This window comes from Centroberyx gerrardi, chromosome 12, assembly GCF_048128805.1.
Source record: "Centroberyx gerrardi isolate f3 chromosome 12, fCenGer3.hap1.cur.20231027, whole genome shotgun sequence".
Lineage (NCBI taxonomy): Eukaryota > Metazoa > Chordata > Actinopteri > Beryciformes > Berycidae > Centroberyx > Centroberyx gerrardi.
This window is the reverse complement of record NC_136008.1, coordinates 10,314,269-10,339,075: the sequence shown is the minus strand read 5'-3', so window position 1 is coordinate 10,339,075 and position 24,807 is coordinate 10,314,269. Positions and strand designations below refer to the sequence as shown.

The 24,807-nt window shown below is 46.6% G+C and overlaps 1 protein-coding gene across 2 annotated transcripts in view; it reads right to left on the bottom strand.

Annotated features, from left to right (window-relative positions):
* Nucleotides 1–24,807, bottom strand: part of cadm4 (cell adhesion molecule 4) — a 133,463-nt gene that overhangs the window by 108,231 nt on the left and 425 nt on the right. The gene's annotated exons all lie outside the window — the stretch shown is intronic.

The window sequence follows — 24,807 nt, the reverse complement described above, 5'->3', positions numbered from 1 at the left end:
CTTTCCAAATGCTCGGAATATGTATATCGCTTACACATCGCCAAGACAACATTCCTGCCAGCACAAAATATATTTGGGTACCTTAGCAACACAGCTACTCAACTGCACAGTTTGTAATGGAACACATAAGTTGCTTTGACAGTGTGGTTATGGCACAGAACACAGGTGATTTTAACCCTTCCCATAATACCTAGCGATCACAGTAGATATGGTCTACATCAGCAACCATGTAGCTACTATAGTTGGTGTCAATGGTTTGCCCTAGGCTACATGCAACAATGGGAATATTTTCTACTTTCTACTTTCTGTAGTCATGGATTATAAGATTTCTCCAAGGAGTTTTTCACCAAGGATGACAGTCTAGAGGGGATTTTTGTTGTGTCCCTGTTTGCTCCAGTGGAAGAATGAAATGTTTAGCAGAGGGTAGAAAGGTTAGTTTTCTTTTTCAAATTCCCCTCTGAGCAATGCAGGAGAGCCTTTTGGCTAAAGGCGATCCGCAGAGACACACAAAATGGGAAACCATGGGAGCCTACAAAATATTCTCGTCACTGCTGCCAACTCTGCGACTTTGTCGCTCGATTTAGTGACTTTTCAGACCTAATTGCCGACTTTATTCCTCAAAAGCGACTAGCGTCAAATCTAGCAACCTTTGTCTGACCATGTAACAATGTTGATTTGTTGACTCCCAAAGCATTTGGCAACAAATTGGTACAGCTGATGCCGATTTGTGTTACGTGCTTGTCTTACCCAAAGAGGTCTATTGATAACAGTACTTTCCATACACAATTGACATAGCCCCTCCCTCCACTAAGAGCAGGGACTTAATGTCCTGTTAATTACTGCTGTGTACAATCTATCTTCTTTTTTTTTAAGGAACAGTCACCCTGTCACCCAGCAACATCAATTATGTGCAAAGAAAATAACTGCTCTGTCAACATTTTGTATACATTAGGTGAGTGTAGACACATCCGTTTTTGCCCTATTTTGATCATAGCAGCTCCCCAGAGAGACAGTAAACTGGGCTGTGTACAGATCCTGGTGCAGATTAGAGCATCAGGTTCAGTAGTGGTTAGCTGTATAGTAAAGTTAACCTACCCAGTAAAGTCTGTGCTTGCACTCTATGCTATTGTTGCTGTACATTAATCCAATGGAGCTGACTAGCTAACTAGTGCTGCAGTCCGGATTTACTATGATCATGACGGGAAGGGCTGAAAAATATCAGACAGAGAGAAGGCCACAGAGCGGAGGAGATAAAGCACCCATGCCCTCTGTCTCCATCAATTCCTATTGCCACTAGCCCGTCACAAACCTATAATCCCTCTACTTAAACTATTGGCCACACTGAAGTAGAGAGAAGAAGTGAACGATAGAGTGAGCAGATGCGGGGGGGCGGGGGTGGAGTAGAGGTAAAGGGGAAGAAAGAACAATGAAAGGCAGAGTCAACTGAGGTGAAAAAGTTGGCAGGTGAGGAGCGAGAGAAAAGGTCAGGGTAGAAGAAAGAGATGGATGGGGATAAAAGGTAAAGAAAAAAGAAGATGCAGGTAGTAAGCCAATAAAAAAAAAAGGGCAATTCAAATCCTCGTAAGGCTCGGGAAGTCAAAGCCACACAACGGAGGATGAAAGAGAGGAATAACGATGCGTTAGTGACATCGTACGGAGGGAGGGCTGAAAAATGAAGGGAGAGAGAGAGTGATGTGCGTCCTGCGGGCTGAGAAAGGCAGCGAAGAGAGACGCCGTCAGGCACTGAAGGAGAGAGCAATTAGATTTATCTGCTCATTAACAGAAGGGATAATTGACTACAAGAGTCTGCAGCGATACACTAGGAGACAGGGGGAGAGGGAGAAAATGAGCCGGGGAGAGAAATGAGAGCAGGTGGAAGGAGAAAAGAGGAGAGGCAGGCAGGGAGGGATCGGGAAGAAAAGGGAACAAGGCAGCGGAAATAAACAAGGGAAGAGTGAAAAATGAAAAGAATAGGGAGAGAGGAGAGAGGGGATGGAGGGAAGGAAAATCAGCCCACAGAGAATGGTGAGAAAAAAGGGATTAGTGGGAGGAGAGAGAGTAGGAGGGGTAGGCAGGCGGAGTAAATGAGAATAGATGCGTGTACAGTGCTGAGTTAGTGTGTGTGTGTATGTCTGCGTCTATACAGTGCGCGTGTGTGTGTATACATACACATATACACATTTCCCATGTTTCTGCCTGAGGGCACACATGGGCAAGTTTTTACACACCCTTGTATGTGTGCATACTCCTACGAGGAGTCACAGAGGATGTGTGGAGATGACAGATGGGACTGGTTTTACAGGGCCGGTAAGAAATACAAACCTTCTGTGGAGCAGCCAAAGTCACCTTAAGACACACACACACACACACACACACACATATGCAAATACTGTATGCACACTGGAAATCATAGCTGTCTAAATATTCACCTGCTGATACATACCCATTTCCAGCGACGCCTACAATCAAATCATGACAGGCTGCACAGAAATGTTGCCTTGGTCAGTAGATTGCTATGCATTTCATGTCATTAGCGCTGTGTGCTTGCCAATCAATCACTCACACAGGCATGTTCACTGCGGAAGTTCAAAGTATTGTTTGAAGTTTGAATTTTATCTATGGTTGTGGCTAACGCCTCTATTTTTCTGTGCCAAGATGCCTCAAACCATTTCCTTATTCTGACTCTTACAATAAAAGGGCGACATACTGAAGACAAATCTTTCAGCTTTTATTTTTTTCTTTTATAGTTGCTTATCTTCTCACTGAAAGTATAGTAAATCATATCTATCTATCTATCTATCTATCTATCTATCTATCCTTACTGGAGAAGATACAGTGGAGACATTATGCATAGCTAAATCAATTCTAGAAATATCCGCATTTTCCTCCTCCAATGCTGCACACTGTATTTGCCCCACCACTAGACCTCATCCTCCAGAATCTATAAAAGCCCACTGCCACCCATATTCTACTCAAAGCTCTGCGGGTTGGGATTTAACAAACCAAAGCTCGGAACATGACTCCGAATGTGAAACAGCAGTCTCACTTCAAGCCAGACACCTAAGTGTTTCTGGGATGGCTAGACACGAGCCAGCGTGTGACGTACCATTAATGCAACATCACGCCTTTGATCCTACACAGGTGGACTCAGTCCACCAGGAGGGAGGTAGGTAGGTCGAGAGACACAGGGAGAGACGCAGAGGGTGGGAGAGAGAGCCACCCCCCGTTTATCAGCCTTTTTTTTTCTCCTGATGACTCAATGAATCTCCCGGTAAGGCAGCCATTGCCCTCCGTTGCATCATGGATAAGGCAAGGACGAGAAAGAAATAAAAGACAGGGGGAAGGTGAGAGCAGGGAAAAGCAAACTCTTGACTCTACACCCCTCCTCAACTTGTACAATTTCATTTTCTGTTTCACCCTCCTGTAGTTGTAAGCAGCTTCTCTCTCTCTCTCTCTCTCTCTCTCTCTCTCTCTCTCTCTCTCTCTCTGTCTCTCTCCCTCTCTCTGTCCCTAAAGCCTTATCCTTCGAGCGCAATTACAGTGTTGAATGCATGTATGTTCATTCATTTTGAATGAGAAAACCTGTTACTGTTGCATCATTCCATTGCAGATGCATTGTGTTTGCGATGACTGTTACATGCGTTGGATTTATTCTACTTCTGCACTGATTATGCATATGTTAACCAAATGCTCATCCCATTTTTGCTGTCTGTGATGTTTTTGTGATGAAAACATTTCATCAGTTGCAATCAAAGTTGCAATTAAAATTTATATTGTCGTACTATTATCTGTAACCACGCCTGAGGACTTTCATTTCAAAGTGCTTGAGCCGCTGAAGCTTTATGTTAAACTCGGCACATAGTTTGCACCAACATAAATGGTGAAGTGCAACTGTGGCGTTCGTACACGTACAAGCAGCTTTTACGTTTTCGAAAATGGTTTCAGGCCCTTAAAACCCTCAAATCGACGCCTCCAGAAGAATGACGTTTGTAACAGTGTTTCAGTTTTGACCACCTATGACCTTTGACTTCCTGGTTTGGAATCAACTTGAGTCTTTTCTCCTTTATCTTCATCATGTCATGCAGACTTATGCACACTGCATGAAAGCACCGAACTTGTCTCTAAGAGTAAATTAATGTGGCCAGTTTGTTTATTTACCAAAATTATCTTGTATGTACAAGCTATGCAATATGGAATCACTCTCCTACATTTTAGGAAATGTAAAGTTAAAGCAGTGAGGAAAGATTCATATCAAGAGTCTGTCAGTTCATGCCTGCCTCAGTGGCTGCACTGTCATGGCAATACTGTGACCAATCTGATGATGAGCGGTATACAGTTTTTGCACTTTGTCACTAAGAGTGCAAAAATACCCAAACTGAGACACTTCCAGAATGCAGTCTTTAAAAACCTGCAAGCATTTACAAAGTCTAAGTCCCCCACTTTCTTCTTTTCTTTTCTGATGCCTCCTCTCTGTATTCCCCCATTTCATCCAACACTGCTGGGTAGTTTAGGGGTTTTACTCAAAGTGTGATTGTGAAAGTGGAAGTGGGCTTTCGCTTCCAACGGTTGGCCTGCTTTCAGCCTACGAAACTGTAAAACGGTTTCAACAACGCAACTCTCCACCCAAACACACACACACACACACACACGTGCATGCACAAACACAAACACATACACACGCGCACTCACACACACACACAGCTACTACACCTACATGCTTGACAGGAAGAGGAAATGGCTTTTCTCCATTTGGAGAGCCACAAACAAGAGACGCTGCAGGCCCATTTCAGATAGCAGCGCTCTTAAAGAGCCCCTCTGTCTATGAATATGGAGATGAGGATTTAAAAGAGAGGGAGAGAGGGAAAGGGAGAAAATACGAGATCAGAGCGAGAGCGAGGGAGAGATTCTGGGTCTCTGAGGTGCTTTACCTGCCTGCCCTGTGGCCCTTGGCTGGATTTACGCACTGGATTTAGACAAGTGTGTGTGTCTGTGTGTGGTGCAAATGAGAGGGCCTATGTAGACATAGTGCCACGGGCGACAGGTCAGAGAATAATCACACACAGACCTGCCTGTGGTCATGAGACACAGAAACACACACCCTCTCACACACACACATACACACACACGCAAAAAAGACACGCACACCTTAATCAACTCTCTTCTCCTCATCTATTTTCTCTTTCACACAATCCCCCTATCTTCTCCACTCCGTTAAACACATCTGCACCCACACACACACACACACACACGGAGGGCGCACACAACCTTTTCCCTCAGCTGAGTGCACAGTGCCGCACTTCTCCACCTGGCTCGTTCTCATCCTTCTGTTCATCTCTCCCTTCATTCACTGCCGAGCCAGCATCCGTTGCACCTGAGATAAGCCTATAGTTTTCCTACCTGTCTGCACTCATTTATATGCAGCTCTCCAGCAAAACAAACAGCCTTGCGTGTAAAGCAGATAGCCATCTGAGTATCGCCACGCGGCAGCCACGGCACGCCATATGAATTATGCATTAGTGTAAAATATAGGGAGGAGGTCAGGTAGGAATGACAAAGGGCACTGTTGGTTGACAAAGACTCTGTAACTGTTCATTATCATTTTTAACGTAAAGTAGAAGTTACAGTGCCATCAGTAAAGTATCGCATTATTATTATCATGGTCATCAAGTTTGACGCAGATTATCGACATCAACACTGCTGCCAACACCGTTGTCATGGTCATCGTTGTAGCCGTCGTCATCGATATGATCATTATAGTAATCATCATCATCATCATCGTGGTCATCGCAGCTCTCTTCACTGGACTTGGACACGGGGAACATCGAAACAGCAAAGAACTTGGCACCTAAGCGGTTCTATTTTCTCTTTCGGGAAGCAACGCAAATTTACATGGAACCGAAATTCAAACACAATAGCTCTCTTGATATTCCGTGCAGTGTTGTCACGCTTTCCAGTCTCTCCTCCCAACCCACAATCAAATAGGTAAGCTATATATAGGAAAAGGTTAATAGGGTTCAGGTGCCACTACTTGTTTCTCTCCACCTCCCGACCAACAAACAACCCCCTTACACACACACACACACACACACACACACACACACACACACTCGCCACAGTCATCAACAATTCCATTGTTATCATCATCATCATTATGATCATCATCATTGTCAACATCATTGTGATTATAATGGTAATTTACACCATCACTGTAATCATCAAGAGCATCGTGGGCATTGTCATTTTCATTATTGCCATAGAATTAACAAATGAAGAGTTTCATTCTGAAACAAGATGTCTTCCATTTGAAAAAACTGACACCTACTCGTGGATAATGACTGCTGGCATGAAAGTGCAGCAGATTTTGGGGATACCATTTAAGTTATGGCTGATCTTAAGACTTTTCTACTTACAAAATGAATCATTTTCTTAAGAATCAATTTTTAAAATATCAATTGATTAATTTCAGGTAGGTAACATTTTTCCTAACTGAATATATAACATGTTGGATTGAGTCCCTTCATCAACCTTCGTTTCCTAGACAGAATCAGATCAATTTGCATTCACTTTGACCTAATTTGAGAAACACATGAAGCGCACACTGACTTCAATCAGACACACAGCTGAACTTCTAATTACCACTCACCTTATATTTAGCTAACAATAACTTACAGGACTGATAGAACTAGCAGCCTTGACCCTGTCATCATATTCATCAACATCTCAATTATTGTAATCATAATCCTAACCGTCACCGTCATAATCATCATCTCACCGGCACCTTCATCATCGTCATTATCACTGGAGGATAGTCACCATCTTTGCGGCGCTGATAAACCCGGCGACTTTGACATTATAATCATAATCATCTTCAACATGGTCATCATAACCCCAACCGACATCACCGCTACCGCCTGCACCTTCATCATCATCCTCTTCAGTGGTTACACAGGCCTTGTCAGGTCGCATTTCTTACCGGTAGCACAATAATGAGAGCCATAACCATTATTGTCCAAAGGTCTCCTGTTCCAATCCTTTACTTTACCAAATGACTTTCCCTTGCCCCGGCTCTTTCGCCAACTCTATTTCCCATTCCCCTGCTCTAATTACACACTGTTTGTTTGGCCTCCTGGCTGCCCCTTAATGCAGAGGAGAGGCGTCATTAAAATGATTTACAGATGTAATCCCTCTCTCTCTCTCGCTCTCTCTCTCTTTCTCTCTCTCTCTTTCACTCTCTCTCTCCCCCTCTCTCCTTCTCTAGTTCGCACCCCGTGGCACCCCCCAAATATAACTCACACTAATATCACCGGCGGGATTAAAATCCGTTTCGATTAATCCATTTTACTCATTGCCTCTCTCTCTCCTTTCATGCTCCCTCTCTTGCTGCCCTTCCCACCTCGGTAGCTCTCTCGCTCGTCCCCCCTCCACCGTAACCCCCATCTTTTTAGGTTAAAACTGTTTTTGTGAGCGCGTGTAGCCTCTGACGTTCTCTCTCTCTCTCTCTCTTTCGTTCTCCTCACCCTTGCCCCCCCCCCCCCCCATCTCTCTCACACGCAAACACCACTCCTCTCTGTAATTATGTTATGGCTAGAAACTGTAATCATTTCGGGTGACCGCCTTAAATGCTATCTCCTTCCGTTTATTTTCCCTCACCCCCATCTCTTCATATTTGAGTCAGACAGTTTATATATAAATAAAACTCTTGAGATTGAGCTTTCACTTTTCTCAAGTTTTCTTTGCCTTATTTGACCTCCTGGAACACGCGCAGGGACACACACACACACACACAACCCCTCAAATCTAAGCGTACAAATATACACACAAGCAGACACAACCGGCAGGATTAAAATCAGATTCAATTAATCCCTTATTCCCATTGCCTCCTACTCAGCCACGCTCCCTTTCTTGCACACTTTCCACCTCACTAACTTGCTCATTTTCTTCCACAACCCCCATCTTCTCAGGTTAAAATGTTTTTTTTTTTCTCTGTGTGTGAGAAGGTAAATACATTTTTTTTTTCAGCTCTCTGACTCAAATGTTATCTCCTTTACCTGTTTTCCCACACCCACTCTCTCTGCTTTTAATTAACGCTCTTTTATTTCACAGCTTTCCCGGCTAATCTCTCCATCGGAGGCCCATGGAACTAGAGTCTGAGCTTTTACTCCCACCGCTCTCTTTCTACTCCGCCAAGACAGACACAACAACAAACTCAATTATAAGCCTGCACAAACAGATATATGCATACGCGCGCACACACATGCATACAAACATAGACACACATCGACACATACACATACATACACGCACGCACACACACACATCTGAAATCACACCAATTAATACACTCAGATAAAAAAAAAAGTACAAAAATAAAGATATACAGGGAAAAATATCTTTCATCTGTCTCACACAGAGAGAAACTTACACGCTCACATTCTTTGTCTCCGCTTCCCTTGTGCTCTGTGTTCTCTCTGTGTGTGTGTGTGTGTGTGTGTGTGTGTGTGTGCCTGTGTGTGTTGGGTGGTGCACACGGCTTGTGCCTTAACAGTTTTGGATGATAACTGATGCCTTTCCACTTCAAATAAAGTGGGTCACTTCTACGCAGCCCAGACAAAATCTCTGCAGACTAAGATCCATACTCATTAATCTCTCTGTTTTACCAAGCAAGGGACGTGACAGTCGCGTGCATGCGTGTACGTATGCATGTGTATGTAAATCAATAAGTGTGCACGCGGGTGTGTGTGTGTGTATGCTTTTGTGCTCATGTGTATATGAAGTCGGGTTTCCACCATTATCCTAGAGAACCACTATTTGCATCGCCTATACCTGGAGCGTCTGCGCTATACACTTGACATAGTTTCATGTTTTTATGCGTTAGAGGATAACACTACTTGTCTGATATCTGCACCTGCAAATGCCTACTGACAAGATTCATCAACACTGACAGCGTTTTACACCGCATCCGCTCAAGAAGCTGTGTGCAAATTGGACAGCCTCGGCTCAGACAGGGAAACTTTCCTTGGGGTCTCGGTAACAGCTCGGTGAACCATTCTCCAGCGTATTTCACAATTCTGCTATTGAGCCTGGAGTTAGGCTATTTTTCAACGCTGGCGTTTACACCTGCAGATATTAGATGTTTCTAACTAAATCAGATAGTGGCGATACCCTCTAACAGGATAAGATATTAACTTTTTTTATTTCAGTGAGCATTTATTGCCCCCATGATCTGATTCTTTAGGGGAGTTTTGGTCGTTTTTGTGGGCAATTTTACTGGATAATACATTTACAGTTTGTACCACTAAGATTTGTTTTATTTTAAATCATAAATACCACACTTGCTTTCCGATTGCTGGAAACTAGGCGGCAGGACGGCGCCGATTTCCCCACTCTCTGTCCCCTACCAGTCCACCTTCCACTCCTCGAATGTTGATTTTTTTTTACGATATTGGTTGTTTTATTTTTGTTGATGCAGTGGTTTGTGTGGTGCCAACAGTTTCCACTGCTTCAGGCTGGGTACTCGCTTGTTTTCCGATCAGAAGCCGCTCCATTTTTCTCGCCCAGAATGTGCTGGAAAGGAGCCTCCAGTCATAGGCTTCCACAAATCACTTACGGTGGCCCACGGGAGACAGTAGCTGCATTCACACGCTAACAAAACAGTTAACAGGGTGAAACACAAAAAATGAGTACTTCTAATTATTTGGGCCATGTTTTGCCCCCTCATTTTTAATTTCACAGCCATTTTATATGCAGCCATTTTTATATGATTTTCAAGGGGATTTTTGCCACGAGCCTGTTCTTTTTCTGACCCTGCTCTCAAATGCATAAATGCACGGACATGGACAACATAAATCTAGGGTGGCATAGGTGTTGTGCAGGTGTCATTTACACTCTCAGCCAGTGCTGCATGTACGCTACATGTACATTACACCTTAATGTTGTTTTCTATGTCAATTCTTGGCCCAATCTTCGAGGATTTGTCAGACCTTACAGTCTGATGCTAGATAGGCATTGAAGATGGTTCTCTAGGATATTGTCAGTCATACGTGTGGGTTTGTGTATGTGCATGTATGCACACGTTTCTGTGTATGTGCACACAATGTAGACTTGTACCAGAGCCCAAGTTTCTGGATGTGTCTTGAGGATATGTGTGCATGTGTCAGTCAGTGTTGGTGTGTGCCAAAACACCTCATTACTTCAAATCCATCCAAGTCCTCATCGTCAGTGGTGGTGGAGCAGTAGAAAAAGAGTATAGTAGAAAAAAATTGCAGGAAAAAATGAGAAAAGTTGGGAGCGATAACCCGAGCTGCACTAGCCCAATGCAGATTAGGCTTTGTTTATTCTCTGACTGCCTTGCTCTATCCATCTCTGTCATCTATCCTTGAGACATCTTTATTACAGTGAATCACATTACACTGCCGCACCATGTTTACACAGGGGAGACACATCACATAATTGAACGAGTGTCACACTCGGATCCAGAAGATTGTTAAATGTAAATATGGCGTTGCCAAAGTGGCTCTGAAACCCGTGCTGTAGTCATACCAGTATATGAATAGCTCTGTATTTGCGCTGCGGGCTAGATGCAGTGGTTGAACATCGCTGATTGCCTAGGACTCTCCTCAACTCTAATAGCGGGAAAAACATTGTTTTATCACCAGAGCTGTGATGCGATGCTGAGGGGGAAGCAGCGGTGCAGAGAAAAAGAGCCCTACCTTTTGAGTGAGGACATTAGCCATGTAATGTAATGCCATCGCATAAGCTCTCTCTGTCTCTCCTCCTGTTTCTAAACATGCTGTGTGGAAAGGCAGTCCACTATTTTCAATCAGGCCTTTATTGTCCAGTAATGAATACATTTCCCATAAAAGAAAGGCAATGTGGGAGGAGGGGGGGGGGGGTGGGGGGGTGGGCGGGAAGGATAAAGAGAGATGGAGAGAGGGAGAGCGAGCGAAAGAGAAAGAGAGGTAAATGAGGATAAAAGTGGGAGAAACAGCAAACAAAAGCAAGAATGAGTGCGGGGGGTATAAGGGTGAGCGGGGTGGGGGGGAGGTGGGGGGAGGAGGCCATTTCCTCGCTCGTTCCGGCACCTTCATATTTCACTCCCATTGTTTCCAGTTAAGTATAAAAGGGGTTTTGCAAGACATCGGTTGCTGCTTGCAATGGCAAATCAGCCTACCAATTACCAGCTATTGTGCGCGCCTGTTTCAGCCCGTAAAGTAACCCTCATTAAAGGGCAACAGCAACTAATAACAGCGTCCCAGCTGAGCCAAGCTTGTCCCTGTGCCCTGTCCCCCTCTCTCCCTCTTTTAATTTCCCTCTAAGCCTGTGTATTGATTCCGCCCCTCCCTCCCTCTGTTCACCTCCCTCCCCCCCATCCCTCGATTCCGTAACTCTTTTATTAATAACACAAAGCAATAACAAGAGTGTCACAACCCAGAGTTTCACAGGAGCAATTAATGAGATTAATCTAAAGCTCGCCGACGTGTGTTTCCGACTCTCTTTACAGCGCGGCTCTCTCCCTGACGGGACGCCAGGCGCTCCCTAACCTCATCCTACTCCTCCCTCTCCTCTGCTCTCCTCTCCTCTCCTCCATGCTTTCCCTCCCTCGCCGCTTTGCTTTTCTCTCTGGCACTCCTAACTCTCTGCCAAACTCCAACTCCTGAAAGACGGTGCGGCGGGAGAGCGAGAGAGAGAGAGAGAGAGAGAGAGAGAGAAAGAGAGAGGAGCAGGGGCTTGGGCAAAGTACAAAAGAATGGGATTTGTTACCAAGACTGAGCAAAAGAGGCTATGACGGAGAGAGAGGGAGGCCAAGAGGAACGAGAAAGAGACACAGAGAGGGAGAGAAGAGCAGGGCGGGAGAAATGGAGGAGGAACTGCCAAAAGGCAAGCCTTGGCGGTAAATTCAGAAGCGGAGGAGGTGGAGAGAGAGAAGGAGACAGAGGAGGAGGCAGAGAGAAATACGGATGTGCTGAGGGGAGCAGAAATGAATAAAAGATGGAAGGAGATAGATAGGATCGAAAGGTAGCCGAGGTGAGGGAGAGAGGCAGTGGAAGTATTAGATTCTCAGTAGTCAGTCCCCCTCTCTCTCTCTCTTCCTCTGCTGCAGTTTTTAAAGTCTGGCTTCGTGCAAAGCTGTTTATGCAACTACTAAACTGTCACACAAACTGATGTGTGTGTGGGTTTGTGTGCGTGTGTGTGTGTGTGTCTGCATTTTATCTACCTGCATTTGTGTGCTCGCAGCGGCGCACGTTTACTTGTTTGCGTTTCTGTATGAGTCTGCATGCATGTTATGTGCATAGAACTTCATCTGTTCGCTTGCATCTCTGCATGCGTGTGGGAGTGAGGTGAGGAATGCACAGCGTGAAGGAAACTTTTTAGTTTACTCTGTGTGTGTGTGTGTGTGTGTGTGTGTGTGTGTGTGTGTGTGTGGGCGTATGGCAGAACATTACCAAATAGCAGCGTGTGAAAGTCTGTTAGATCCACTGACAGCCGCAGACTGTGTGTTCTCTGGATGTACAGACGTAAACACACACGCACACACACGCACACCCCACACACACACACATAAACATACACACACACACTCAGGCAGGGGAGGGCGATAGCAGATTTACACCAGGTAAATGGAACAATTTGATGTATTATTGTGTCGTTTGTGTGGGTGAGCGACTAAATCTGTGTAGCTATGCGACAGTGTCAGCGACTGTCAAGTGTGTGTGTGTGTGTGTGTGTTTCTGTATATATGTAACCATGTATGTGTGTTGGGGGTGAGGGGATGAAGGTGGGATGCATCTCCCATTCCCTCCCTCTCTCCCTCTCTCCCTGTCTCCTAAATGGTAGCTCCGTGCAAGTCGGCTACAGCGGTTTCATTTTTTCGGGAGGGCCGCATGACAGCGTTTTGCCCCCCTCCGACCCCCCCCACCCCCCCCCCCCCGGCCATTCCCAGCACTTCACAACTGGATGAGCAAAGCGGTGCCGGCTGCGAGCGCCAGCCACCTACCTTGCTCTGTGATTGACTGCAGCGCTGCTGAGCGAGCCGCACTGTATCTCTGCCGTGTTTATTGCTTCTTTCACCTTCGCCGTAATTGAGTCCCTTCCCCATGCGAAATATGCACCGTCAGACGGGCGGATGTGTGTGTGTGTGGAAGGAGTCTGTCAGGGGTGTGTGTGTGTGTATGTGTATGTGTATGTGTGTGAGCTGGGAGTTGACTGACGGCCCATATAACTCAATTCAGCAAGTCTGAGGGAACCTGACGGCTGCTTTTTTCTGTGTGTGTGTGTGTGTGTGTGTGTGTGTGTGTGTATGTGGCAGTGTGTGTAAATCTGTGTGTGGCTTTTTACAGTCAGTGTCAAGTGTGTGTGTGTGTGTGTGTGTGTGTGTGTGTGTGTGAATGTGTGTGTGTTCCTATATAGCTCTGTGGGACTTTATAGATGAGAACCTGGCATATCTCTAACAGAAAGGCAGTGTGTGTGTGTTGAATTTGTAAAAAGTATACTGTATGAATTATATTGAAATATATTTATGTGTGTGTGTGTGTGTGTGTGTGTGCTTGTTTATATGCACATTCTACCATGTGTCAGGCTCGGCTGGTCAGCCTCGGAAAGGAGTGTGTTTGGCATGATAACCACACTGGGACAATGATGCATGTGTGTGTGCCTGCGTATGTGAGCAGAATGTTACTCAGCCTCCCACACACACCACACACACACACACACACACACACACAAAGACACACAACTGTAAAATGGCCAATATGCCAAGAACAATAATGCAAGGCTGAGTTGAATAGATGGATCGCGATATATGATGGATAAGAGAAATAAACAACGGCAGAGGTGAGGAAGAGAGATGAGAAAAAATAGACGAGCAGAGAGTAGAGTGATGAAGCAAACAAAGAGAGAAGTGTGTATGTGTATGTGTGTGTGTGTGTGAGAGAGAGAGACACACACAGAGAGAGAGAGAAACTGCCATATTCCCTGATCATCAAGGTTCAGGATGCTGAAGTAGATGAGGGAAGTAAACATGAATGTTCATAAACAGAGCTAAACTCTGCTTTGCTGCAATAACGGGAACAAGAAGTTATGCACAGGCTGCGGGAGAAATAGAGGGGCAGAGACAGGGAGCGAGGGAAGGAGAGAAGACCGATGTGGGGTTAGGAAACGCTGGAAGAAGAAAGGGAGGGTGGGCGGGAGATGAATGGAGACGGATGGAGGGACTGTACAGTCTCCGAAGGGCGCGTAAAGTGAAAATAGGCCTCCACCGCCGGAATATTGCGCTGCAGCGTTTAAGTAAAATGCACAGTTCAGCAAGCCCAGAGCGAGAGAGATGAGGAGAGAAGGTAAAGTTGGAGGTACGCCGAAAAAGAAGAAAAAAAAAAATGTCAGTTGACTAAAAAAAGAAAAGAGAAAGCTAGAAGGGGGAAGAGGAACTGTAACTTATTCTGAGAGCGGAACAGAAGCGGGAGAAGAGGCAAAGAGAAAACATAACAACAACACTGGGGAAAAAAAAAAAAAAAAAAAAGCGAGGCAGGGTGTGTAAACGGAGGGAGAGAGCGAGGGGAAGAGAGAGAGAGAGTCCGACAGAGGGAAAAACCATTTTGTCTATGCAAATGAGAAGGAGAAAGCAGTAGCACAGGCGTTCAAGCTGGCCACCTGGGCCCCGTCAATCCTCTCTCTCTCTCTCTCTCTCTGTCTCTCTTCCTCTCTTTCTGTCTCTTTCTCTCACCGTCTCCCTCTCCACACCTGGCCCTGGCATCCCTATAGCCTGGGGCACAGCATAAGAGGTAGATGGGAAGGGGAGGCGGGGGCAAGCGGCAGGAAGGCCGGGGAGACTGTTAGCCAAAAGATCCATCAACAAACTATCCAGCCACTACAAAGTCCCCTCCCACGAAAATCTGTTTCTTCCCCTCCACCTCTGGTTCCCTCTCTCCCTCTCTCTCTCTCACACTGTGATGTGCAGTGCACCAGATGCATGCGGACGCACATGCACGTTAAGCGTGTATGCGGAGGGTGTGCATGAGCACGGCTATTGTCATTTAAGTGCACGGCAGGATCAGATGATGGAAATAGAGGACAGACAGACTGGGAGAGGGAGGGGGGTGGGGGGGGGGGGGGGGGGGCAGCAGGGGGATAAAAAGCTTTTCAGTGTCCATGGTGAGCACATACAAAAAGACACTAAATCACTGCTGGGGCCCTTGTACCGGCTTCACACTGAGGGAGAAGTGGGACAGAGGAACGAGCGAGGAGGGAGGTGTCGAGCGGCGGAGTGAAAGAACGACAGAAGGGGGGGGGGGGGGGGGGAAACGAGGGACAACAAAGACAGGGAGCGGAGAACCGGTAAAGAGATCAAGAGTGGAAAACAGGTTTTGATTGAGGACTAAAGGCAGAAAAAGGCATGGTGCGCTACAAGAAAAAATCGGAAAGGTTCGTCTATGGGCGTTTGTGGGCATTTATGGGTATGTCTGTGTGTGTGTGTGGGTGTGGGTGTGGGTGTGTGTGTGTTTGAAACACAATCACCAGGTGTGTCCCTCCATTTTCCTTTAATATCCTGAGGAAGCTCATCAAAAGAAGGCCAGAGAAGGAGCATGACATTTGAAAAGCGCAGAGAGAATCAGGATCCAACGCACTGCAGTAAATAACTTTGCAAATTCCAAAAGGTCTCTACAATCTCCTGGGTGCTGAGTAATGTGTATGTGTGTGTATATGTGTATATGTGTATATGTGTATATGTGTATGCGCGTGTGTGTGTGTGTGTGTGTGTGTGTGTGTGTGTGTGTGTGCGCGTACACCTCCACCTGCCCGTTTGCTTTGCCGCAGATTGCCACTTTCTGCAACACGGCCAATGATTTATACATCAGCATTTGGGATCAACCTGCTTTTTAATTATCAATGTTTTATGTTTGTTTTTAATTTTCCCCATAAGCTCATAAATCGCTTTACCCACACAGCATAACTCAAATCCATCTCCCTGGTAAATAAGCAGCAGTTATAATTGCATATGCAAGTAGTGCTGTCGCGATAACAGATTTGACCTCCCTACCAACACCAGCCAAGCGTCATGGTTTGATTCTAAAACAATATCACAGAGCAATAAACAGAGCATAAATAATAAGTCGTAGTCATACAATTATAATCACGCTGCACTATTATTCTAATATGCTTTGTTTTATTTTTTTCTATCAAAAAGTCATTGATAGTAATTTTGAAGTGGGGGAACTAAAAAAATATGTTTCCCATAGGACACATTTTGCTGATGCGCAACTTCCCTGCCTGCTCTCGCATGCTAGTAGCAAAGTAGCACGGTCGACAAAACACAGCATATAATTAACTAATGCCATCTGGACCATGACTTACTGATAGAAATGTATGGTAAATTAATCTGTGTGCAAATAAATAAAAAGTTTTTACAACGAGTTGCATTCATAAGTATGACTTTTATGCAAGGTGGCAATAAAATAATGACTTGAAACACAAACACAAAATTAACATACTGCTTTGAAATCTGGTACCACGGTACTTTTTCAGTACTAGTACTCTGCATAACACTATATGACAAGAGGCACCTGAGCTCCATGTTAACACACTTGTCTTCACATAACACACAGGTGGTATTAATAGGAACACCGTAATTATCAAGGAGTTATACTAGTTTCAAGAAAATCTGTTTTTCCTCATTAATATGCAAATGTATGCAGCAAGGTTCTACAAAATCTAATCAGTTCATCTACTCTGGGGGAAACCTGTGGTGTAAGTATGAAGTTTCTATCATGTATTGTTCTTGAGTTGCGTTCACAACAATGTGTCTACACACACACAGACACACAGACAGACACAGACAGACACACAGACGCCGTCATGACAACATAATGTCCCGCGTACCATGTACCACGGTGGTGGGACATAAAAAGTCGGACACGGTCGCTCTGATTAAGGAGAGGGCAGATGGCAGCCATCTTGGCCCTTGGGGAGGAAAAAAAATCTAAATTAAAAGCAGTTTACTTTCCCCCACAGCTTTCCCATATGTTTCCGAATAAATATATGCAGTCCAGAGGAGAAAGGCGACAGTGTCAAACTGTCTACTTGTCTGACTGTCCGGACTGTAAGCCCTAACTTTCAGAGACAAGAACCACTGGCTGTCCACGGCTAGAGAAACAACAAAAGCTAAAAACGACTTTGGCTCAACCGCAGCACCCCGTTGGCCTCCGGAGCCCGCTTCACATCCCCTCCCTCCCCAGTACGGCCCAGCGGGTGGCAGTTGCTACGAATTGTGGTTTCTCCTCAACTGCGCCCAGCGCCCGAGGCCTGTGTCAAACTCACTCAGTATCACAGACTGTTAGGCTGTTCCACTCCTCTATTGCACTGGCCAGGAGAGAGAGACATGGTCCGTCTGCAGCCCATGATAACATTATTCACCCCACAGATGGACACGGAGATAGGGGCAGTCCGCGGACACGAGTCGAAGCACCGCTTCAATCTACCGGTTTACCTGAGGGAGGAAGAGTGGGGGGGGGGCACTGTAACTGTTAACGGTGATGAGGTGAATCAGCCACTGTTCACTTAATGCCCCTTATGCCATTCTGGAGAAAATGAATCCTCGGAGAGACTCAGCCGGAGCCTTCCTCAAGGTCGTCGGTGCCTCGCCACGTTTTAACTCGCCTTGCCAACTGTAACAATCTCTGCAGAAACAATCGGAGCGCCAATCCAATTTGGCCCGGCTTCTTTTCTTTTGCTCTTTCCTTCGGTGCAGACGGCTACATGACCTCGCTTTTGTTTTGCCCTGCTGAAAGCAGCGCATGAATTGATGACCTTATGAATCTCAAAAGAGCCTGGCAAATCATTGCGGTAAATCTCGCCCCAGCACATTAAGCATGACCGCAGGCTTTTTCTTTTTCTCCTTCTTTCCCTTTCTTTCTTTCCCTCTTTGATTCTTTCTTTTTTACTTTGTCCACCTCTCTCTCTCTCTCTCTCTCTCTCTCTTTCCTACAAGTGCTTGGGGGTCTTTGAGAGCAGCCAACTTTTCGAGGATTGTTTTCATGCGTTGCTAATTAATTGCCTCTAATTAATGGTTGTTTACGGTTTGCTAATGAAGTGGATCAAAGCTTACCGCTCCTGATGTTGAGGCTCTTGTCTTAGGCCTGAGAGAGAGATAAAGAGGAAATGGACTGATAGAGGCAGAGACAAGAGGCAGAGTGAGAGTAGGGTCGTGTTGGGCTGGTATACTAAAAGCTGTGGTAGATTTGTTTTTGGTGGGCGTGTCAACAATAGCCTGGCATCCCTCCAGAATGGAGTTGTGCAATCTTCTATTTGCTTTTGATCTACTGGCAGTCGCCGTTATCGCTCGGCGTTTCGATTTGACTGATCTGGCTTGTTCTTCAAAGTGCATACGGTCAAATAAACAAAACGTATGGTTTTCTGTATCAGAGTCATAATCTGCCTCCTAATACATACAACACAAAAACAAAACTGTTATCACATTTGCTCACATGCGATTAAAGCTTGAACACACAATTATCAATATCAATATTTTGTCCTTGCGCAAGGATTCTGTAACGACCGCGACTGACACGGCGCTTTAGCTATGCCAGGCGTGTTCGTAGTTCACATTAGTGCGCCACTCATGAGAGCGACATTTGGAGGCTTTTCTAAGATGGAAAACACATCGGAGACCTCTTCAGCACTGTTGTGTCGGCCTTCTGAAAACTCTCCATCTGATTTCCCAGCAGATAGCGCACAGATTTGACTGGCCATTTTCAGCACCAGACAATTTCATCAAAGCGAGCCTATTAATGACAATTGTGTGAAGATGCATGCTAAATGGGAGACCGATGAATAGCGCTCTCTGTGTGTGTGTGCGCGTGTGTGTGTGTGTACGTGTGTGTGGGCGTTTAATTCTTCAAGCCGAGCACTGTGTAGTTTCTCTGAAAGTGGGCGCGCTGGCCATGATCCGCTGGACAACAATCTCAATACAGACTTGTTTGCTTGTGTGTGTGTGTGTGTGTGTCTGTACGTACAGTGACCTCATTGATCATGACACCTTGTCTGTCTGGTGTGGTCACCTACACAGTGCTTGCCCTCTCCCCGTCTTTATCTCTGTGTATCGCCATCCATCTCTCTCTCCGTCTCCTCCCCTCCTCTTCCCACCTCGCCACCCTGTACTTTTCTGCTGTGGTCACACCTTCTTAATCTCTCCCTTTCCTCCTTCCTCACTCTTTTGTCCTTCTAAATCCTTCATTCAGCGCAGCAGGGGTTGCTGTCTCTCCCTTGTCTTTTTCCACCCTTCCATTTTAGAGCTCAAATCCTGCAATCATTCACTCGTTTGTTGGACTCCTCTCTGCCTGACTTTCTCCTCTGCTCCGCTCCTCCCTGCTTCACTGGTCTGTGACGCAGGCCCCAGGCGCTTTCTCTCCCCTCCTTACTCCCTTCTTCACTGAGCTCTTTTATACTGTACAGCCAGCCATCTTTCACTCTCTCCCCCCCCCTTTCTCTTTCACTCTCTCTCTCTGACCCCATCAGTCACCCGGTGTCCTGGCTAAGCCTGGTCGCTCTTCATCAGCCATCCTCCAGTGGACACCCAGACCGCTCAAGAGGAGGAGGGGAAGTGGGGTCTCGTTGGCACCTCTATGCCCAGCCATGGCAGCTTCACCTGGGCTCAAGTCCCTTCCTGAACCCCCTTGCCCCTGGACCTGCACCTCATTACCAGCCATCCTTTCCCCTCTGTCTCTTCATCAACTCTTCCAGATGGAATGTGTATTAGCCCCCCCCACTGGCGGCGTACACAGCAGAGTTTCCAGCTCTTCAATTTGAGGTACTTGGCCTTTTCAGCTCAATCAGCTTCTCTCGCCCAATCACGGCCGGTGAGGGGTCCGTCGCAGCGCCTGAGTGGGGATAATCACCTCGGTTACTGGCGTTACCGGAGGCCGCCGTCTGGCCACGTTAGCGCCGGGCCCTGCGGGAGCCGAGCGGACAGGTGTCACAGCAGCGAGGGAGGGTGTTAAACAAGCCCAGGGCCAAGCAGGACGTATAAGCGTTTACTCTTAGTCATGGAAACTGTGTCACCAATAGACAGGAATGTTCACCCCATGGCTTTATTCCTTCTTCAATCTCAGGATTCCCCTCTTTCCGTCAGTGACAGCATGCCTCCCCCCTCTCTCTCTCTCTTCTTGTGGTTCCCACTCTCCAGTTCGACGTCGAGGTGCTTCAAACATAAGGGCACCCTGTGCAAAGAACACATAGCAGCGGCCCATATGAAGCGGTGCCGGGCAACAGTGAAGAGGGAATCAATGTTTACCGATTTCACACTCTCAATAGCAAAGACAAATATACAGGGAGCGGGGTCAGTGGCTGAAAAAAGCTGCTGGCTCAGGGGACGCCAGGTCGCAGCATGGAGAGTAGCAGGAGGGGAGGGCCTTTTCGCTGTTGCACCGGGCCAATCAGATCGCGCGGAGACGGAGCGCCGGCTTGACTGACAGGCTTCGGATGCCAGCAAACAGAGGAGACGTCCTTGGCATCCTACTCGGCATTAAAAAACTTCAGCGGGAAAGTTGGTGAAACGCCAGTCGTTCTCAGAGAGCGACACGTAAGGACGACATAGATCACCATTATGATAATCACAAGCAGGGCTCTCTAGGGAATAGTAATGGGAAGGAGATGAGGTGGCAGCCATAAAGAGTGTTTCTACATTAGCGCTGGCCTGATTAGATTGACAGAAAGTTTAACTAATGGACAATTAAACAAATGGTCAAATGAGATATCAGGCTTAAATTGCCATTGCTGTCTTTGTCTGCCCCTTTCCATCATTGTGCCCAGTGCATTCTGTTTATATGTGAACTTGTCTCTGAGGACAAAACATAATCCCATATCCACTATGTTGTAAACAGGAAGTGAACTGGGACATGTAATGGCCAAGTCACAGGGTGCTAACAGTATCAAGTCTGACTTCCTTTTATTTCTATATCAGTCGATGTAAAACTGGAATCCTTTCTGGGACTGATCTATTAAGCTGGGGAGATAGGGGGGTATTGAGATGCAACCATCGTGTGGAACAACAGCAGTTCAAAACAAGGAGTTATGGATCGCATTGTAGACTGGGGGCAGATTAGGAGATAATTACTGTAAAATACATCACCTGCACTAAACGGTGCGCCTAGGAACTTCTTCTGCTTTGTGAGTAATGGACCCATAAAAGCCCGGGGGAGAATAAAACCGGCCCACGCTAAGCTCCGTAACTCTTTCACAGTCGTGACTTGCCCAAGAAGCGACACAGTCAAATTTGTTTATGGGGCTTATACCTAGGCAGTTGCGCGGCTGAGATAGTGGGCCACCCTGTCAGGAACCTTTAAGACGGCATCAGTTGATCAAACAGGGCCGTGCAAGACAGCATTAGGCTGCGTGTAAAAACAAAAAAAGAAGGCCCGTCTCAGTTTCTCTCATGTTGACGGGCATGGCAGCACTGTCTGCCAAGTTCAGGTTCTCCAATTATTTAAACCTACAAAAGAGAGGCAAATCACAGAAATAAGAATGTAACACTGAGAAATTTGTTTGTTAGCTGGGCTCAAATTTACTCCGTGAACTAGTAGACAGCGGGGCAGAGAGCGTGGAAGGGAGGTCTTGCTCTTTTTAATTAAATTGTCGACAAGTTTATTTTATTTGGGGGGAGAATTACCCTCCAAGGTTTGGATCAAAGGATAAACCTTGGCTTACGGTGAAGACTTTTTCAGCGCATTAGAGAACAAAGAAAGAAGCTGAAATAGCAAGCCCAGCGTAATGTGGAAGAAAGCAAAAAGGCAATCTTACTCCGGCATGATGCAAACTGCGACTGACAAGCATCAAAAACTGCAATTGGGCTCACACCAACTCTCTTGCGTAAGCAATCCTATTCCTGTGTTGAAAAGAAACTCTAGTGAACCATGTAAGCTGTCTATAGGCAAGGTGTGTGTGTCTACATGTGTGTTTGTGCACATGCCTGTGTGTGCTTGTGCGCGGGCATATTTTGTTTGCGCGTGTACAGCATTTCCCTTGATATTTGTGTTTACACGGCAGGCCTCTCTCCTGTGACTCACAGCGACATTGATTTATACACAGCCTCTATATATGTGTGTGTGTGTGTGTGTGTGTGTGTGTGTGTGAGAGAGAGGGAGAGAAAGTGTGTGAGCACGAGCGCGCGTGCACACATATCCCAGCCATAATTGGTATTCAAATCTCCTCCCACAAGTCCGTCCAACTGCTGCCGTTTTTCAACCGCCAGAGTCCCAGCCAAGGTCCAAACAGCATGATGGGGAACAAGCTCAAACGGATGGCTCTCATTGCACACATTCAAATAAACAAATGGAGGTGATTTAATGCACACAGCGATAAGGCAGGTGGTAATGGAAGGGTAGAGGAAAGATGGGGGATGGAAGGGACGCGTGGTGCCAATTAGAGGTGGGCTAGCAGCAGAGGTGGAGTTAACAGTGTTAGTGACTGTAGGGGGGGTGCAGGTTTGGCCCACAGCTGCTGAGGATCAGCCACCCCCACAGAGCCAAGCAGCCACCGCACACACACACAGCGCTGACTCTGTGTGTGTGTGTGTGTGTGTGTGTGTGTGTGTGTGCGTGTGTCCCTCAGGCCTGCCCGTCAGACACACTGTGAAGTCGTTGCCTTTCTTCTCCATCTCTCCCACTCTCCCTTCTCTGCCTGTCTCTCTCTCCACTCGCCATCTTTCCATCCCTCAATCTCTCCTTCCCCTTCATTTTCGGTAAAGTATGGCCAAGTCTCCCAGCCTCGCCATCTTCACGGCACTCTCTCAATCTATCTGTCCACCCATCAATCTATCCACCCTATCAATCTGTCCATCTCTAGCCTGGCATAATAACAACCCCCCTCCCCCTCTCGCTCTCTCTCTCCTTTTTTCCTTTTCTCTAGATTAGTTTTGCTGTTTTCCACTGTGGAGGAGGGGACCGAGACGTATAGTTTTGTTAGCAAAAATCCAACCTGAGTTGCCTGTATGTGTGCATATGTGGAAGGTGTTTGGAGACCAACGATTTTTCCACTTCCTCCTCTCTCTCCTCCTTCCATCTCCCTCTCTCCTCCTTCCCTCCACCCCTGCCTGTTACACCCCCCCCTCCCCCATCTCTCCTGGCCCCTGTCAGTAGCTAGATTAATGACAGTGATCAGCGAGCAGCCCCCAGCAGAGGCTGCCTGCAGCTCAGGCAAAACCCGGCACTGTAAGCAACATACACACACACACACACACGCACACAAAAACACATTTACATGCAACACACAAGCTTATTCATGAGCAGCGCCTATACACACACACACACACACACACACACACACACACACACACAAACCTCTTGTATAGCACTCCAGTTAGACTAACATATGAACGCCTACACACTCATGCATATAAATCATCTCTCCACTGTTCTTGGCACATACACACACACACACACACACACACACACACACACACACACACACACACATATACACACAGAGGGAAGGAATCAATACACAGGCCATGATGGTCATGAGGCTGGCTGTATCACAGGGGAGCCAGAAGAAGAGGTATGGAGCAATGTAACGCTCCGCTCCCCCTATACAAGGGACGTCATCACCACAGCACAGCACAGGTCTGACTGTGACAATACCAAAGCTAGCACTTAACCCCTTCACTGCCTCAGGACAACGTGAACACAAAGCCTCACACAGCACGACAACACAGGACCGGAATAAGATGGGGCTAATTCACAGAAACCCCTGAACCGGCATCAGTGTGCGCTCAGGCACTTTGTTGTTATCACTCCCGCTCTGTCAGAATCGCCGAAGCTCTGGGTAGAATTTAATAAGAGCTGTCAAGACTCTGTCTTTCGATCCACATCCAAGCAGATGGCACAGAATACCACTGACGGCAGAGGAAACAGACTAAGTTGTCTTAAAGGCACGTCATGATTTAATCCAAATCCCCATTTCTGCAGCAGATGCACTTAATATGGGGTGGTGACCATGAAATATATTGTCCCTAAGGGAGCGATGCAGGACTATCCCAGGCTGAGATGTTCTGGGGGATGGACTACTGAGCGAGAGTGCACGCACGCGCGCGCGCACACGCACACACAGAGTACACTGAGTGTGGGTGCCATTAACTAGCTTGGTAATAGATTGTTAGGTGTTATTGTATCCGATAAGGTGAGGTCTCAAAGGTCCTTTAAGTCCTCAGTGCTTCACACTGCAGAATGTGGCGGGTAAAGCAGCAACAACAAGACGACCGAGTCTGCTGTGCGGCGTACATGTCTGGTCCACTGCGGGCATTTGTTATGAGCTCTCATGTGGCGGATAGGACACTCAATCCGAGAGCGCCGTAGCCCACTACACGCTGCATGCGCAGACGCACTGTCGTCGTATATCACAGGCTCCGTCCCCGCACATACATCCCGATCATGTTCTGCCGATAGAAAATGATCAAATGGGAGATCCTGTGACGCATGAGGGTCAACGGAGCATGCGATAACTACAATTTGATGAAATATTCCTGCGTCGCTTTGAGCGCGTTACGTACAAAAGTGAGAGCGAGCCTGCGCCTTTCACTTTTGTTTTCATTTTATAAAGTGGGGTCTTTCCATCTTACCAATTCCGAAAAGTGGTCAACAATGAGTCATACCCAAGTATCCGTACGCGTTAATGTGGCCGGAGCGCAAAGGCTGTTTGATTATAATTGGACAGTGCGCAGAGCTTGACAAATACTGACAGGGGTCCGCAGGATGATTGTAGGCAGGAATATCGGCACGTGTTTTTGTCCCGGCGCGCTCTCTCCTCTTCGCCTTCCCCTGCCTC